The sequence below is a fragment of the Ovis canadensis genome, chromosome 17 (assembly GCF_042477335.2).
Source record: "Ovis canadensis isolate MfBH-ARS-UI-01 breed Bighorn chromosome 17, ARS-UI_OviCan_v2, whole genome shotgun sequence".
In the NCBI taxonomy this organism is placed as follows: domain Eukaryota; kingdom Metazoa; phylum Chordata; class Mammalia; order Artiodactyla; family Bovidae; genus Ovis; species Ovis canadensis.
Window position 1 is genome coordinate 50,935,649 of NC_091261.1, and position 17,921 is coordinate 50,953,569.

A 17,921-nucleotide genomic window follows, 5' to 3' on the forward strand; every position below is an offset into this window, starting at 1 on the left:
TGCCATAGACCAAGAAAAACCTGATCTTGCATGCTGCATTAATAAGTATTTATTAATTCGATGAATGAATGAATGAATGGGTCTCTGTCCTGAAAGACACTTCAGAGAAAACTCAGTTTCTCTTACATTATACTAAACTTTGGGAATTGGGGGTCTTAACCAAAACACAGATTTCCAGGCTCCTTTCTCTTTTGGAGATTCTAATTTATTTGGTCTGTAAGGTATGTGGAGGTCTATATTTTCTATCAATGCCTTGGGGGTTCTTGCAGCAAGTTTTGGGAGAACTACATTATGGAATGTTCTTTGATTAGAGCACTTCTCACATTGCAGTGGAGAAGAGTTAGATTTAGCAGTGGAAAAAGCCTGTCAATCAGAATGAGCAGGTTCTTTTTCTTAGTAAAGTTGCTGATTGTTAATAAGGTTAATGCAAGTGGTCTGTAATTTAAGGGCACACTGCTCATTTGTCTTGTTACATTTTTTATAATCTGTTTCATTCTGCGACTATTTATATATGTATTTTATCTCATAAGAATATGATAGGAATTAATCTTAGCCTATGTATTTTTATTGCCTCAGTGACTTCTAAGTTACTTTTAATATAGTTAAAATATGACTCTTACTAGCTCTCATAAATTACATAAAACAGTAAATTATTATTTCATCAGCATCAAATATTAGTTACAATTTAGTTTTATGGAAAAGTAGGTGAGGCCCATCAACTTGAATTCTGGAGCATGCATCTCTCTCCTCCACGCTCTGATTCCCTGGCATCCTTGATGTCAGGGGTGGGGTGGAGGGGGTGTCAAGAGACGAGGTCTGGAGGGAGATGAGGAAGGTCTACGTTTCTTGAAGGCGCTGCATAATTTGCCACGGTGCTGTATTAGGTTGCCCACAAACAGTTTTCCAGGATTCTCCTTGAGAAGAGAGTTCTGTGGTTTAATATGCTTGGGAATCCTGTACCCCCACTTGGAATTAATAATTCAGGTTAATGTGATGAAAGGAGAACTCAGGCTCAAAGAAATAACTTTAATTTTGTTGAATCCTTTTATGAAAGTGAAGTGAAAGTGCTAGTTGCCAGTCATGTCTGACTCTTTACGACCTCACGGACTGTAGCCTGCCAGGTTCCTCTGTCCATGGAATTTTCTGAGCAAAAACACTGGAGTCGGTTGCCATTCCCTTCTCCAGGGGATCTTTCCAACCCAGGGATCAAACCCAGGTCTTCTGCATTGCAAGCAGATTCTTAACATCTGAGCCAGCAGGGAAGCCGAACCTTTCATAGCGCCATCATTTAGTAACTTTTGGGAAGTGTTTGCTTTTGCATTTGCACAAGACATGTCTAGTTGAGTGGTTTTCAGAGTGCAGATCCAGGATAAGTAGCTTCAGCGTCACTTGGGAACTTCAAAGAAAAACAAATTCTTGAACCCTACTTGAGGTGCTTTCAATTAGAAACTCTGTAGATGGGGCCCAGGTTTCTGCATTTTAACGAGCCCTCCAGCTGATCTGATGTCTGCTCATGTTTGGAAATCACTGTTCTTGGCTAATAAATCACTTTCAGTAGGTTCTGAATTCGGTGATAAAATTGTCTGCATCGGGAATTGAGTCATTTCAAAACTTTAACAAGTGTGCTATATACCCAAGATGCAGATTTCTGGGCCCTGCTCCTATGTACTGGGCCAATGTCTCTGGACGTGGAGCTTAGGACTCTGCATTTTTCACCAGCCTGTGGGGTCACCTGTGTTGGATCACGCTTTCCAAACCATCCTGTAGGTTTGCAGGGCCCACTCCTGGGTTCCTTTTGAGTAAGGATTTTGAATATTCAAAAGTCGAGGGATCTGTACATCTGTCTTATGAAACTGAAGGCATAAATCCTATTGCCTACATTGTAGTCTTATTGATGAATGGATGAAATAAGTGATATTTGGTCAGTGATGTCCAGCTCTCCACGACCCCATGTACTGTAGCCAGTCAGACTCCTCTGTCCATGTATTACCCAGGCAAGAATGCTGGAGTGGGTAGCCATTCTCTTCTCCAGGGGATCTTCCCAACACAGGGATCGATCTCAGGTCTCCTGCATTGCAGGCATATTCTTTACCATCTGAGCCACCAGGAAAGCCAGAATAGATGAATAGGTGGTTAGTTCATTCAGTTTAGATTTATGGCAAGTGGAACATTCTTGATTTCATATACTTCCTCAATTCTTAGCACCCATTCTGGGAGACACAGTGGAGTATCTTTTTCTCAGGAAATAATGATCCCTAGAGTAGAGATGTCCTGGGCCGTTAGACTAGACCTTGGGCTATTTAGATCTGAACTTCACCTGGTCAGATAGACCGATTCATCAAAGCAGTAGTGTGAGAGCTCCTTGAATCTGAATGACAATAGTTTGCTGGATGAAATGGGTATGGCTCTTTGTGGGTACCTTTATTTTTAAATTTATTTTAATTGGAGGATAATTGCTTTACAATATTGTGTTGGCTTCTGCCACACAACAACATGAATCTGTCACAAGAACACATATGTCCCCTCCCTTCTGAACCTCCCCTCCACCCCTCACCCCAACCCACCCCTCTAGGTTGCAACAGAGCGCTGAGTTGAGCACTCTGTGCTCACAGAGCAGTTTCCCACTGGCTATCTATTTTACATATTGGGAGGATCCCCTGGAGAAGGGAATGGCAACCCTCTCCAGTATTCTTGCCTGGAGAAGTCCATGGACAGGGGAGCCTGGTGGGCTACAGTCCATGGGGTTGCAGAGAGTTGGACACGACTGAGTGACTATCACGTATGCACAATGTATACAAGTCAATGCTACTCTCAGTTCCTCCCACCCTGTCCTTCCTCCCCCAACACCAGATCCATAAGTCTGTTTTCTATGTTTGTATTTCTATTCCTGCCCTCAAATAGGTTCATCAGTACCGTTTTTCTAGATCACATCTATATGCATTAATATATGATGTTTGTTTTTCTTCTTCCTGACTTACTTTACTTTGTATAACAGGCTCTAGGTTCGTCCGCCTCATTATAACTGACTCAAATGTGTTCCTTTTTATTGCTGAGTAATATTCCATTGTATACATGTACTACAACTTCCTTGTCCATTCATCTGCCAGTGAACATCTAGTTGCTTCCATGTTATGGCTATTGTAAACAGTGCTGCCCTGAGCACGGAGGTACATGTGTCTTTTCAATTACGGTTTTCTCAGGGTATATGCCCAGTCGTGGGATTGCTGGGTCATATGGTAGTTTTATTCTTAGTTTTTAAAGGAATCTCTATACAGTCCTCCATAGTGGCTGTATCAATTTACATTCCCACCAACAATACGAGAGGGTTCCCTTTTCACTACATCCTCTCCAGCATTTATTCAGTGTAGATTGTTTTGGTGATGGCCATTCTAGTGGGTGTGAGGTGATACCTCATGGTAGTTTTGATTTGCATTTCTCTAATAATGAGTGATGCTGAGCATCTTTTCATGTGTTTATTTGCCGTCTGTATGTCTTCTACAGAGAAAAGTCTGTTTAGGTCTTCCTCCCACTTTTTGATTGGGTTGTTTGTTTTTCTGATATTGAGATGCATGAGCTGCTTGTATGTTTTGAAGATTAATTCTTTGCCAGTTGTTTCATTTGCAATGGTTTTCTCCCATTCCGAGGGTTGTCTTTTCATCTTGTTTATAGTTTCCTTTTTTATTTTTAAATTAATTTGTTAAGTATAGTTGATTTACAACATTGTGTTAGTTTTAGGCGTATAGCATAGTGAATCAGTGTATACGTATACATATATCCACTCTTTTTAAAGGTTCTTTTCCCATTACAGAGTATTGAGTATAGTTCCCTGTGCTACACAGTAAGTCCTTATTGCTGCTGCTAAGTCACTTCAGTCGTGCCCGACTCTTCGCAACCCCATGGACTGCAGCCACCAGGCTCCTCCGTCCCTGGGATTCTCCAGGCAAGAACACTGGAGTGGGCTGCCATTTCCTTCTCCAATGCATGAAAGTGAAAAGTGAAAGGGAAGTCGCTCAGTCGTGTCCAACTCTTCACGACCCCATGGACTGCAGCCCACCAGGCTCCTCCGTCCATGGGATTTTCCAGGCAAGAGTACTGAGTGGGGTGCCATTGGTGTATCAATTGCCAGTCCCAATCTTTCAATTTATCCCCCATCCCTTTCCCCTTTGATAACCATAAACTTGTTTTCTACATCTGTGACTCTATTACTAAGTACCTTTAGAGGCAACTCTTTGAAGAAATTGAGTGTGATATTATTGTGGGATACGTTAAAGGAAATCGAACCACTACAGAAACTGCCTTTTGTGTCCTATCTCAAAGGAAGCATTCTAAGCTGAGAGTCTTTTTGTAGTTAACTGAAACTTTGAAGAATTGTTGGACAAACATAGATAAACATATTTGAGGTTTTAAAAAGATTTGTATTTATAGAAAAGCCAAGGGTTCAGCTACCTAAGTTTCTTATTTTGAGAATAATAAACAGAAAAAACAGCCATTTTGAACATGCAATGCATGGCTGTTTATCAATTCATGTATTTATGATGTGTGTCACGTTTCCTCCTGTGTTGTTAGCCTTAAAAAAGACAAACCCACAACTCTGATGAAATATTCTAAAATGAGAACACTAAGTTCTACATCAAATGGATTGGCATTGCCATCATTCTGACAGCTCTGTATAAAGCTGTATTTAGGAAAGGAAAGAATATTTAGCAACTCAGAATTTTAAATGAAGGCCCAATTAAAAATTAAAAGAATCCTTGAATACACTTCAAACATTCTTATAAGCCTATTAAAAAGTGTATATTATCACCATCATACATACCCATAAATAAGTACTGTTTATCTAATTCTTATAGATTAGTGCCAGCCAGTGACACACAAATATTTGGGATGTTAGTTTCCTTTCCTTTGAATGCCTTGCACTTCTGCCCTTTTCTTGTAACAAGAGGCTAGAATTTTCCGCTTTTATTGCCTTGGAGAAGAAATGAAGCAGATATCTGCAGGAAACAAAGGAATCACATTTTTAGCATTTAATTGCCAAAGGTCCAGGTTTGAGCATTGACAATGATTGTGGAAAAACAAAAAGAAGAGCTAGGCTTTGCTATTCCTGGACTGGACAAGAGATTTGGACCAGAAAGGGAGAGGAGAAGGGTCTGCCTGGACTGCACCAGGGGAAACCAGAAACTCCTCAACTTCCTTGTATCTACAAAGACCCTATTTCCATGTAAGATCACATTCTGAGGTTCTGAGTGGACATCAGTTTTTAGTGCAGGCTAACCTATTGCATCATGCAAAATGTATTAGAGGAAGCTTCTGTTTTCCCTGTAGAGCAAAGAAATACAAATATGGAAACAGAGGAACCAAGTTTTTGTCTTTCTCCTGTAGACTAGGCTGTTAAAGTGTAGAGCAGGGTCAATGCTCTGAGTCTACAGAGGTAGCATCTGAACTTGGGTCTTCATTGTAGAGTGATTCAACCTGTCTCCAAGGGGGATGAAGTTGGGTGAATGTGACTGTGATGGGGAGCCTTCTTTGTATTGCCATTTATTTATAATACAGAAGAACTGCTGGCAAATTCTAATCTGGAAATGCAGAGTTCCTTTAAAATAAAAATCTGGGTTTAATCAATAAAGTGCAAAGCATCTATGAATCTGATGCTATTTTAATATTTTACTTTTACTGCAAAGTTAGAGCATTCAATTTGAAATGAACGAAAATAATTCCCTTCCCCTCCTTTTTTTGACTATGTCTCGTGGCATGTGGGAATCTTAGTTTCCTGACCAGGCATTGAACACATGCCCCCTGGGAGTGAAACCAGTGGACCACCAGGGAAATTATGCAAATAATGCATAAATGAGAGTAGTTTGTACATTTCCATGTTGGAGCTTATCGGAAAGGATCAAATTTATAAAAATGATACAATCAATTTTGTCTAGGACTTCACTGGTTTGGAGTCCAGTCAAATGTAAACAATACCTGGAATAGAATGAAACAGATGTCAACTTCATCATAACCATCTAGTAGACATATATATATGTATATATAAATTCTGTATTGCCCAAATATTTTATAAAGAAAGGGATCTCGTTATTCAACTGAAAATTTTTGTTGCTTTATATCAAAAACTTGATTAAAATTTGTTCATGCATTGGGTCCATGAGAAATGTTCAGTGATTTGATATCTTATGCTTGTTGTACTGAGATATTTTATTTTTTAATATTTTATATTCTTTTTTTATAGGTTTTCTAAGAGAACTGGGAACTTATTGCCAAATAAGACTTTTTGTTTAAAATATCTGTGATAACACAAAAGTAATAGTTCTTTCTAAATATAATCAGTTTATATTGTAGTTCAATCCATGGGGATTTATTTATTTGATGCTGTTTCATTTTTTTAGTGACTTCTCTAAATTTTGTCACTAATTCTGTTTGACTTATTTCTCTACTTTAGTAATTATCATTGGTGTCAGTGTTTAAATTGTTTAAGGGAACACAGGAGAGGTTTTTGGAGCTACTTTTTAAAGGATGTATCTTTTAAAAGGTTTAGTTAAGAAAAATGTCCCCCCTTCCACTAGAAAATTGTTTTTATTCTACAGTATACTAAGCTGTAAATAATCACTGTAAAAGTGATTTTTATCTGTGGGTTTTCCTTTTATTTATATATAAGATATTATATGTTACGTGATTACAAATACCTTTAATGCTGCTTATTCAAATATGCATGAGGTTTACATATTCTGAAAAAAACTAACTTTCTAACTTGATTTAATTAGCATTAGACCAAATTTAAATGTGGATGTCTTAAAAATGGACAGGCTAGGGAGCGTAAATTATCCAGATACTATAGAACAAAGAAAAAATACAGCTGGTGAAGGAAATTAATAAGAAGCAGGAAGAAACAACTACATCTCATAATTTTTGTCACCTGGACTGTAAGGATGGTGTGAAATTCTGACATCCTCTTTGGGAAGTCCCAGCCCACCCACGTGTGGGCAGCAGAAGCATGCCAACTGGCCATCTTTGAGGTTTTGAGCATAGTTCAATTTTTTGGTTTTTCTAGATGACTGCCACTAGTAGAGTGGCAATTTGTCTTATAGAAATGAAAACAAATTGATAATAAAACAAATTGATAATGATTGTGATAATGGAGTTTCTTAGCAAGTAAGAATGCTTGCACGCCATACTGAAGTCTTGATTTTGCTTTTTAGTTTTTCTGTGGCTACTATTTCCAGTGCATGCCTTACTTTCTGCTCCTTTGGGTTTAGGTCAGTGGTGCTCAGAGTCTACTGTGCACCTGAATGACACGAAGATCTTATAGAGCAATTGCAGAACCAGTGGCAGAATTTCTGAGTCAATAAATCTGCCTACAATGTGGGAGACCTGGGTTCTGTCCCTGGGTCAGGAAGATCTCCTGGAGAAAGAAATGGCAATCCACTCTAGTATTCTTGCCTGGAGAGTTTCATGGACAGAAGAGCTTGGCAGGCTACAGTCCATGGTTTCGCAAAAAGTTGGACACAACTGAGTGACTAACACACTGAAGATTTTCTTGATTCTCAAAGAATCCACTGACTATAAGATATAAACCATCCTCCTGGTTTACTCAGCCCAAGGGCAGGGGTGGTAGGAATCTTTTTATAGCTACTTAGAAATTAAAAACAAGTTCTTAGATTCTTTCTTTGGAAATAAAGGTGTTAACATCTTTGAAATGAGCAACTTATAAACTTAATGAAATGAGTTCAATAATAAAGTCTAATTTATGAACACTGTGGTGTGTTTGGTTTGAAAGAGCAAAGAATGCAGGACAATAGAAGGATGAAATAGGGGAATTGAGAGAGAGTAAAAGAAGGAAGCGGGGCAGCTGGAGAGGAGAAATAGAAGGGGAAACCTATGGGCCACAGACCTGCAAAGGGTGGAAAAACACTGGAGGGAGAGGATGGAAAAGAGAGGGGAGAGAAGGGTCTTTTCCAATGAGTCAGTTCTTCGTATCAGGTGGCCAGAGTATTGGAGCTTCAGCTTCGGCATCAGATGAACAGTATGAAAAGGCAAAAAGATGTGACAGCAAAAGATGAACTCCCTAGGTCAGTAGGTGCCAATGTGCTACGGGAGAAGAGTGGAAAATAACACCAGAAAGAATGAAGAGACAGAGCTAATGATGGAGACAGGTCAATGATGCTGTCCAAACATCTCAACCTCAGTCATCCCATTCTCCCCCTGCCTTCAACCTTTTCCAGTATCAGGGTCTTTTCCAATGAGTCAGTTCTTCACATCAGGTGGCCAAAGTATTGGAGTTTCAGCTTCAGCATCAGTCCTTCCAATGAATATTCAGGACTGATTTCCTTTAGGATGGATTGGTTGGATGGATCTCCTTGCAGTCCAAGGGACTCTCAAGAATCTTCCCCAACACTCACATCCATATATGACTACTGGAAAAACCATAGCTTTGACTAGCTGGACCTTTGCTGGCAAAGTAATATCTCTGCTTTTTAATATGCTATCTAGGTTGGTCACAGCTTTTTTCCCAAGGAGCAAGCATCTTTTAATTTCATGGCTGCAGTCACCATCTGCAGTGATTTTGGAGCCCCCAAAAGTAAAGTCTTTCACTGTTTCCATTGTTTCCCTATCTATTTCCCATGAAGTGATGGAACTGGATGCCATGATTTTAGTTTTCTGAATGTTGAGTTTTAAGGCCAACTTTTTCACTCTCCTCTTTCATCTTCATTAAGAGGCTCTTTAGTTCTTCTTTGGTTTTTGCCATAAAGTGGTATCATCTGCATATTTGAGGTTATTGATATTTTTCCCAGCAATCCTGATTCTAGCTTGAGCTTCTCCAGCCTGGCATTTCACATGATATACTCTGCATAGAAGTTAAATAAGCAGGGTGACAGTATACAGCCTTGACATACTCCTTTCTCAATTTTGAACCTGTCTGTTGTTCCATGTCCAGTTCTAACTGTTGCACAGGTTTCACAGGAGGCAGGTAAGGTGGTCTGGTATCCCCATCTCCTTAAGTTCTTCCAGTTTGTTGTGATCCACACAATCAAAGGCTTTAGTGTAGTCAATGAAGCAGAAGTAGATGTTTTTCTAGAATTATCTTTTTTTTTTATGATCCAACAGATGTTGGCAATTTGATCTCTGGTTCCTCTGCCTTTTCTAAATTCAGCTTGAACATCTGGAAGTTCATGGTTCATGTACTATTGAAAAATGGCTTGGAGAATTTTGAGCATTACTTTGCTAGTGTGTGAGATGAATGTGATTATGTGGTAGTTTGAATATTATTTGGCATTGCCATTCTTTGGGATTGGAATGAAAACCGATCTTTTCCAGTCCTGTGGCCACTGCTAAGTTTTCCAAACTTGCTGGCATATTGAGTGCAGCACTTTGACAGCATCATCTTTGAGGATTTGAAAACACTCAGCTGGAATTCCATCACCTCCACTAGCTTTGTTCATAGTGATGCTTACTAAGGCCCACTTGACTTTGCATTCCAGGATGTCTGGCTCTAGGTGAGTGATCACACTATCATGGTCATTAAGTTTTTTTTTTGTGTGTGTGTGTGTGTAGTTGTTCTGTATATTCTTGCCACCTCTTCTTAATATCTCCTGCTTCTGTTGGGTCCATACCTTTCTTTCCTTTATTGTGCCCATTGTTGCATGAAATGTTCCTTTGGTATCTCTAATTTTCTTGAAGAGATCCCTAATCTTTCCCATTCGATTGATTTCCTCTATTTCTTTGCATTGATCACTTAGGAAGGCTTTTTTTTTTTTTTTAATCTCTCCTTGCTATTCTTTGGAACCCTGCATTCAGATGGTTATATCTTTCCTTTTCTCTTTTGCTTTTCACTTCTCTTCTTTTCTGAGCTATTTGTAGGATCCCCTCAGACAACCAGTTTTTCTTTTTGCCTTTCTTTTTCTTGGGGATGGTTTTGATCACTGCTTCCTTTGGGCACTCTGTCCATTATATCTAACCCCTTAAATCCCTTTGTCACTTCCACTGTATAATCATAAGAGATTTGACATGGACTTGGGCAAACTCTGGGAGATGGTGAGGGAAAGAGAAGCCTGGCATGGTGCAGTCCATGGACTGCAAAGAATTGCTCATGACTTGGGGACTGAACAACAATAAAATTATCTGTCAGTCTGCAGGTGCTCTGCTCACCATCTTAGATACAGAATTACACTGAATTCTCTGAACAGCCCACAGACACAGATACTCTTATCATTCCCATTTTACGAAACGTTTCACCAGAATTTATGCCTAGGTCTCTGGGAGCCTAGGAAGCAATACTGCTTCCATCCGGATTCCGAGAAACTGCTAGAGTTTAAGGATTTGAATGAATAATGTCACCTGCCATATCAGCAAACAAAGGATGTTGTGGCCACCAAGGCTTCAGTCCCTGCAGCCCTCACCTGACTTGTACCTTGAAGGGGTTCAGGATGGAGAAAATCATGTTACTGGCTCTAGATAAGGTGCATATCACAGGAATGATTTCAATGAGCCCAGGCTCCTGCATCTTCCCAAACACAAAAAAGTGCTGAATTCATTAATTTGAGATATCTAGTCTTCTCTAATTAGCAGTAATCTTTTGATGTTCCAACTACCTGGTCTTTGTTGCAAAAACTTCTCTTTATCCCACCCCCTCCCTTACCTCTTCAGAGCAATTTCTCAGAGCTATTGAGAGGCTGTCTCCCAGGCTTAAGTCCTCTGTATGTCCACAAAATAAACCGTAATTCTCAACTTTTAGGTTTTGTATGTGTGTGTGCTTGTTTTCTCAGTTGATAGCTCAATACTTTAAGATTGTTACTTTTATTACTTGGTCTTTTAAACTTAAGTCAAAGACAAAACTTCCAAAACCTTTTTCCCTGCAAAGCTGTTTGGGGGTGAATTTAGTGCTCCTTCTGCTTCCTGCCACCATTTCAACTGGGGGGTGGGGGATAGCTCCTGTCACTCTGTCTGAAATTGCTAGCAGCTTGGGGGTGAAGTGGTTGGCAATGGGCAGGACATATTTTTCTTAGTTTAAAAAATTACATAGTATTTAGTTATTTTTAACAAGGTGATATATATATATATATATATTTAAAGAAGAAAAACATTTGCACAGCCATTCCAAACAAAGGCAACTGCAGCCTAAGCTCAGGTATAGACAGTGTGCTCACTTCTGAGTTACTGCCACCACCTAGAGACAGTTCTCCAGACCGAGAAGTTTAATTTCTTTAAGGCAATGCCTTAAAAAGTCTGTAATAGGGACTTGCCTGGTAGCTCAGTTGTGAAGAATCTGCCTGCTAGTACAGGAGATGTGGGTTCAATTCCTGGCCCAGGAAGATCCTCACATGCTGTGGAGCAACTTATCCCATGGCTAACAACTACTGTGGAGAAGGCACTGGTGACCCACTCCAGTACTCTTGCCTGGAAAATCCGATGGACGGAGGAGCCTGGTAGGCTGCAGTCCTTGGGGTTGCTCAGTTGGACTCGACTGAGCCACTTCACTTTCACTTTTCACTTTCATACATTGGAGGAGGAAATGGCAACCCACTCCAGTGTTCTTGCCTGGAGAATCCCAGGGACGGGGGAGCCTGGTAGGATGCTGTTTATGGGGTCGCACAGAGTCGGACATGACTGACACGACTTAGCAGCAGCAGCAGCAGCAGCAGCAGCAGCAGCAGCAGCAGCAGCAGCAGCAGCAGCAGCACAACTACTGAGTCCCTGCCCTAGGGCCCAGGAACAGCAGCGACTCAGCCCACTTGCCCTCGGGCTTGTGCTCCACAGCAAGAGAAGTCACCACAGTGAGAAGCCCTCGCACTATGACTAGAGAGGAGCCTCGGCCCTCTGCAACTAGAGAAAAGCTTCCACAGCAACAAAGACCCAGCACAGCCAAAAATAAATAAATAAAATTAATATTAAAAAGTCTGTAATGCTTCAGGGAGTGATAACAGTGAGGTATCAGCTGTTTATGCAGCATAAAATTGTGCATGCATGTTTTGGTCCTCTAAAAATAGTATCTTATTTTTCCATGAGTGAGGAATCTCATTATTTTACACGATTAACCAAGGCCCATTTCCCCCTTGCCCCCAGATCCAGCCAATTTAAACTCTTTTTATAAATTGATGTTTTTGAGACCTTTAGAAATTTGAACAAAAACCCAATTGAAAGCCAAATTTTAACTGTGTAGAAGCCCTACTTTTGGCTTTATAAGGTCATAAATATGGTTGTTAGTGAAGAGAGAGGTAAGCTGGACTTACTGATTTTGTCTGTTTTAGGAGGCCTCATTTTCCCTTCATAATTGTACCAAGTAAATGATAAGAGCAAGCAACAGCAGCTGACAAACAGCGTCTGCTGCATACCTGTGCTTTTCTGATTCAATCTGCTCAGATTCCCTTGTGTGTGTGTTTACAGTCGCTCAGTTGTGTCCACCTCTTTACAACCCCATGGACTGTAGCCTGCCAGGCTGCTCTTGTCCATGGAGTTTTTGAAATTCTATTAGTATGGGTACAATTCTCAACACAAGGAAATTGAGGCTAAGAGAGGTTAAGAAATGCCTTCAAGGTTAATGACTGGTTATTTTTGCACCAGTTTTCAACCACTCAACCTTGTCTCCAGAGCGCATCCTCACAATTACACTATTCTGTGTCTTAAGCATTAACTGAGCAGGTCTATGGCTTAAATTTAACCATGTGCCGCAGTCATTACTTTCTTGAAATATTGGCTGTGATACTAATACATAGACGAGAATGGGTTAAAAAAATATGTTGGAGTATAGTTGATTTACAATGTTGTGTTAGTTTCTGGTGTACGGCAAAGTGATTCAGTCACACACATGTAAATTATCAATACTGAGTGAATAATATATATATAGTCTTTAACAGATTCCTTTACATTATAGTTTATTTCAAGATAAAGAATATATTCCCTGTGCTATAGAGTAGGTCTGTATTATTTATAAAAAGTGTGTATATGTTAGTTGCTAACTCCTAATTGGTCTCTCCTGAATCTCCTTATGCATTCAATAATCATAAGTTCGTTTTCTATGTCTACCAGTCTGCTTCTGTTTTGCAAATAAGGTCGTTTGGGTCATGTTTTAGATTTCACATAAAAGTGATACCCTGACATCAGTCTTCCTCGCCTCACTTAGTATGGTCATTTCTAGGGCCACGTGTGTTGCTGCAAATGGCATTCTTTCACTCGTTTTTATAGCTGAGTGGTATTCTGTTGCATGTATATTATATTATATATGTATAAAATACCACATCTTCTTTATAAGAATAAATATTTTAAACTAATAAAACAAATGTAAGATCTCCTTGAGTGACATGTATTTTGATTTTCAACTTCATTTCTCTTTGCCCATTTCTATTTCAAGAGTCTCAGCAACTTGATACTGGCCCTTCTGCCCTTGGTTCCTGCCAGGACTTGACCCCGGTCCTTGTGCCCGCCCAGCTGTGACCCTGGGGCTTGCTCACCGCAGTTGTCCTCGTCCACACCGTTTTCGCAGTCGTCCACGCCGTTGCATTGCAGCTGCTGAGGTAAGCACTTGGTGGTGTTGCCGCAGGGGAAGTAGCCCAGGTCGCAGGGCACATTCTGCGCTCTGCCTGGAGTGACTGTGATGTGGAAGGGGAGAGCAGTTTACACAAGGCCCTGCACAGAGTGACTCCCCACAGTCTGCAAACCTACTTCTTGTCATCCTGGCAGGTCCCACCTTCCTTATGCTGCCTCACCTTGAGCCTTAGCTGGATGCCAATGCTTTTCCAAGAACCTCCACACCTAAACAAAGTTCTCTTCCACATCTTCAGAAAATGCTGGGATTCCCTGCTCTTTGCCTTTTCTCGTGTTTCCCACCTGCAATGTCCTCGTCATGCCTCTTTTCTATGAAAGGTCTGCCCATACTTTATAGTTGAGCTCAATTCCCCTTTTCTCTTTCAAAAATTTTTCATCCAATCATTTTTTAAAAATTTAAATTTATTTATTTTAATTGGAGGCTAATTACTTTACAATATTGTGTTGGTTCTGCCACACATCAACATGAATCCGCCACGGGCGTACACGTGTTGCCCATCCTGAACCCCTCTCCCCACTCCCTCCTTTCTTGCCTTCTTACTGTTGACTGAGCATCATGGCTGGTTTGGTACTGGGGAGGAAGAGAACAGGCCAGGTTGTAGGAACTGCTGGAGCTCACTCATATGTGGGAGTTGGGAGGGTGGTGTGTGACACCTATTTAATGTTAAAAATCAAGTTGTTATTTTGATATTAAGTTCTATGAACTATTTATATATTTTGGATATTAACTCTTTACTGGTCATATCATTTGCAAATATTTTCTACCATTCAGCAGGTTGTCTTCTCAATTTTTAAAAAAATTAAAAAAAAAATTCTGGCCATGCCATATGGCATGTGGGATTTGATTTCCCCAGTCCAGGATTGAACCCACGCCCCCTGCAGTGGAAGTGTGGTGTCCTAACCACTGGACTTCTAGGGAAGTCCCTTTTTGTCATTTCATTTTGTTAATGATTTCCCTTGCCGTGTAAAAGCTTTTAAGTCTCATTAGGTCTAATTCGTTTATTTTCACTTCTGTTATCTTTGCCTGAGGTGACAGATTAAAAAAAAATATTGCTATGATTTATGTCAAAGAGTGTTTTGCCTATGTTTTCTTCTAGGAGTTTAATGGTTTCTCATCTTACATAAAAGCCTTTAATTCATTCTGAGTTAAAACAATTTGGTCCAGTTCTTTTTTTTTGAAATTATTAAGATAGGAATAAAAAATGACTTTTCCCAATATAAACTTATAACGTTGGGTCTGCTTTGCCATACATGCCTTACACTATCTATTCCTCAATCCTGATGGGCTCCTCTTCACTGAATCTCTCTGTCAGATGGTTTTATGCCGTTTGGATCCAAATAAGGAAGATTCAGTCATTTCTGGATGTGGAGCTTAAATGGAGTAAGCAAACACCTTTCCACATCTCTGTTTACATTCATCTCGGGTGTGTGTGAATTTGCAAAATGCAGTCACCAAGCATCAACGGAAGAGAAAGGCAGCAGAAGGGCAATGAGTAGTTTCTTTTGAGTTATTTTTTGCTTATTTTTAAATTTAGTCCTAAATTTGATAGTAAGCTCTTTTCAGATAAGGAGTGAACAGATGAGACAGAAAAGTTTAAGAAAATGCAATTTAGTGCATGTGTTGCCAAGTTTATAACAGGAAAAGTATGTGGCTTAGGAGTAGATGAACTTCTAAATACATTTTTGAAGACTTTTTGACTATAGTAAATGAAATGTTAAACATATCTGGCTTCTCTGGTAGCTCAGATGGTGGAGAGTTTGCCTGTCAATGCAGGAGACCTAAGAGATGCTGGTTTGATCCCTGGGCCAGGAAGATCCCCTGGTGAAGGGCATGGTAACCCACTCCAGTATTCTTGCTGGGAGAATCCCATGGACAGAGGAGCCTGTCAGGCTACATTCCATGGGGTCATAAAGAGTTGGACACAACTGAGCGACTAACACTTTCACTTTTCCTGGATATATTTATGCACTGAGAAGAAGAAGGTCGTTTAGTCACGTCTGATTCTTTGTGACCCCATGGACTATACAGTTCATGGAATTCTCCAGGCCAGAATACTGGAGTGGGTAGTGTTTCGCTTCTCCAGGGGATCTTCCCAACCCAGGGATAGAACCCAGGTCGATCATGGCCGGTGGAGCCCCAAAGGAAGCCCAAGAATATGGGAGAGGGTAGCCTAACCCTTCTCCAGGGGATCTTCCTGACTCAGGAGGTAAACCGGGGTCTTCTGCATTGCAGGCGGATTCTTTACCAAGTGAGCTATGAAGGGTTATGCAGTGGAATCAGAATATTAATAATTTCAACAGAGGCTGTGTAGTGATAGATTCAGAACTGAATGAAAAAGACCTCGCAGAGCACTCGTGATGCAGGGGCCGTCTGATGACAGCGGCAGCACGGCCGTGATGAGGCCTGGCTCTGTCAGCATGGTGTAGGTTAGTACTCAGTACTGGCACAAAGGTATCTTGCGTTTCGAGATACCTGATTTTAGACTTTTGTGATTATAGCTTTTTAAGTTAAATACTCTCATATCATACAAAAATCACTTATAATTTAAGAAATTCATAAATGATTTTTTAAAAAAGCACCCTAACTGAAAAATTATTCTAGTGTGTAAGAACTCAAATAAATATTACAGTCAAAATTTGAAGCAATTTGGAAAATATGCATTATAATTTTAATTGCAACAACAGAGACTTTTTTTTGATGAAACACTTAAATATCTTCCTTCTCTTGGAAATCCTATCAGATTGCATGCGTGCTAAGTTGCTTCAATCGTGTCTGACTCTTTGTGACCACATGGGCTGTAGCCCGCCAGGCCCTTCTGTCCATGGGATTCTCTAGACAAGAATACTGGAGTGGGTTGCTGTGTTCTCCTCCAGGGGATCTTCCTGAGCTAGGGACCAAACCTGTGTTTCTTACGTTTGCCTGTATTGGCAAATGGATTCTTTACCACTAGTGCTACCTGGGAAGCCCCCTATAAGATTAAGTAGATGGAAAAACTGAGGGAGAGCTCCATGGGCTAATTGCCAAGTGAAACACAGTGCTGAATGAAAATCAGTGACTTTCTTTTTATCTGCCGAAGAGCAAATTACTGTCATTCTCCTATGACTAAAAATATGTATGTGCCTTGTCTGCATTTTGTGGGTCTGGGTAATGCACAAAGAAGGGACAGACAGTCCAGACTTTGTTCAGGGATCTTAACTTCTCTTTGGCTTAATTGGGTCCCCATATGATTCCCTGGTGGCTCAGAGGCAAAGAATCAGCCTGCAATGCAGGAGGCTCAGGTTCCATCCCTAGGTCGGAGAGAGCCTCTGGAAGAGAAAATGGCAACCATTCTAGTATTCTTATCTGTAAAATTCCATGGACAGAAGAGCCTGGCAGGCTACAGTCATATGGGGTCTCAAAAAGAGTTGGACACGCCCTAGATACTGAACAATAACAGCAATGTAATTCAAGGGCCAGAGTCAAAGAAGTGAAGTGAAGCATGTTGGTAATGCGATTTTGAGGAAACTGTCCTTGTTTCCATATCAGTTCAGTTCAGTCACTCAATTTTGTCCAACTCTTTGCGACCCCAATGGACTGTAGTACTCCAGGCTTCTCTGTCCATCACCCACTCCCGGAGACTTCTCAAACTCATGTCCATCATGTCAGTGATGCCATCCAACCATCTTATCCTCTGTTGTCTCTTTCTCCTCCTGCCTTCAATCTTTCCCAGCATCAGGGTGTTTTCCAATGAGTTGGTTCTTCACATCAGGTGACCAAAGTATTGGAGTTTCAGCTTCAGCATCAGTCCTTCCAATGAATGTTCAGGACTAATTTCCTTTAGGATTGACTGGTGGGATCTCCTTGCAGTCCGAGGGACTCTCAAGAATCTTCTCCAACACCACAGTTCAAATCGTCAATTCTTCGGTGCTCAACTTTCTTTATGTCCCAACTCTCATATCCATACTTGACTACTGGAAAAGCCAAAGCTTTGACTAAATGGACCTTTGTTGATAAAGTAATGTCTCTGCTTTTTAGTATGCTGTCTAGGTTGGTCATAGCTTTTTTCCCAAGGAGCAAGCGTCTTTTAAATTCATGGCTGCAATCACCATCTGCAGTGATTTTGGAGCCCAGAAAAATAAAATCTGCCACTGTTTCCATTGTTTCCCCATCTATTTGCCATGAAGTGATGGCACCAGATGCCATGGCTTCGTTTTCTGTAAGTTGAGTTTTAAGCCAACTTTTTCACTCTCCTCTTTCACTTTCATCAAGAGACTCTTTAGTTCCTCTTCACTTTCTGCCATAGTAGTGGTGTCATCTGCATATCTGAGGTTATTGATATTTCTCCCAGCAATCTTGATTCCAGCTTGTGCTTCATCCAGCCTGGCATTTCGCCTGATGTATC

General features: G+C 40.5%; 1 protein-coding gene across 1 annotated transcript in view; it reads right to left on the reverse strand.

The window, feature by feature from the left end:
* The window catches only part of RXFP1 (relaxin family peptide receptor 1), an 84,507-nt gene extending 70,930 nt beyond the window's left edge, over window positions 1-13,577 (reverse strand). The window contains exon 1 of the mRNA XM_069557101.1: window positions 13,446-13,577. The gene's annotated coding sequence lies outside the window, so the exon portion shown is untranslated. The remainder of the gene's footprint in view (window positions 1-13,445) is intronic.
* Window positions 13,578-17,921: the final 4,344 nt, after the last annotated feature.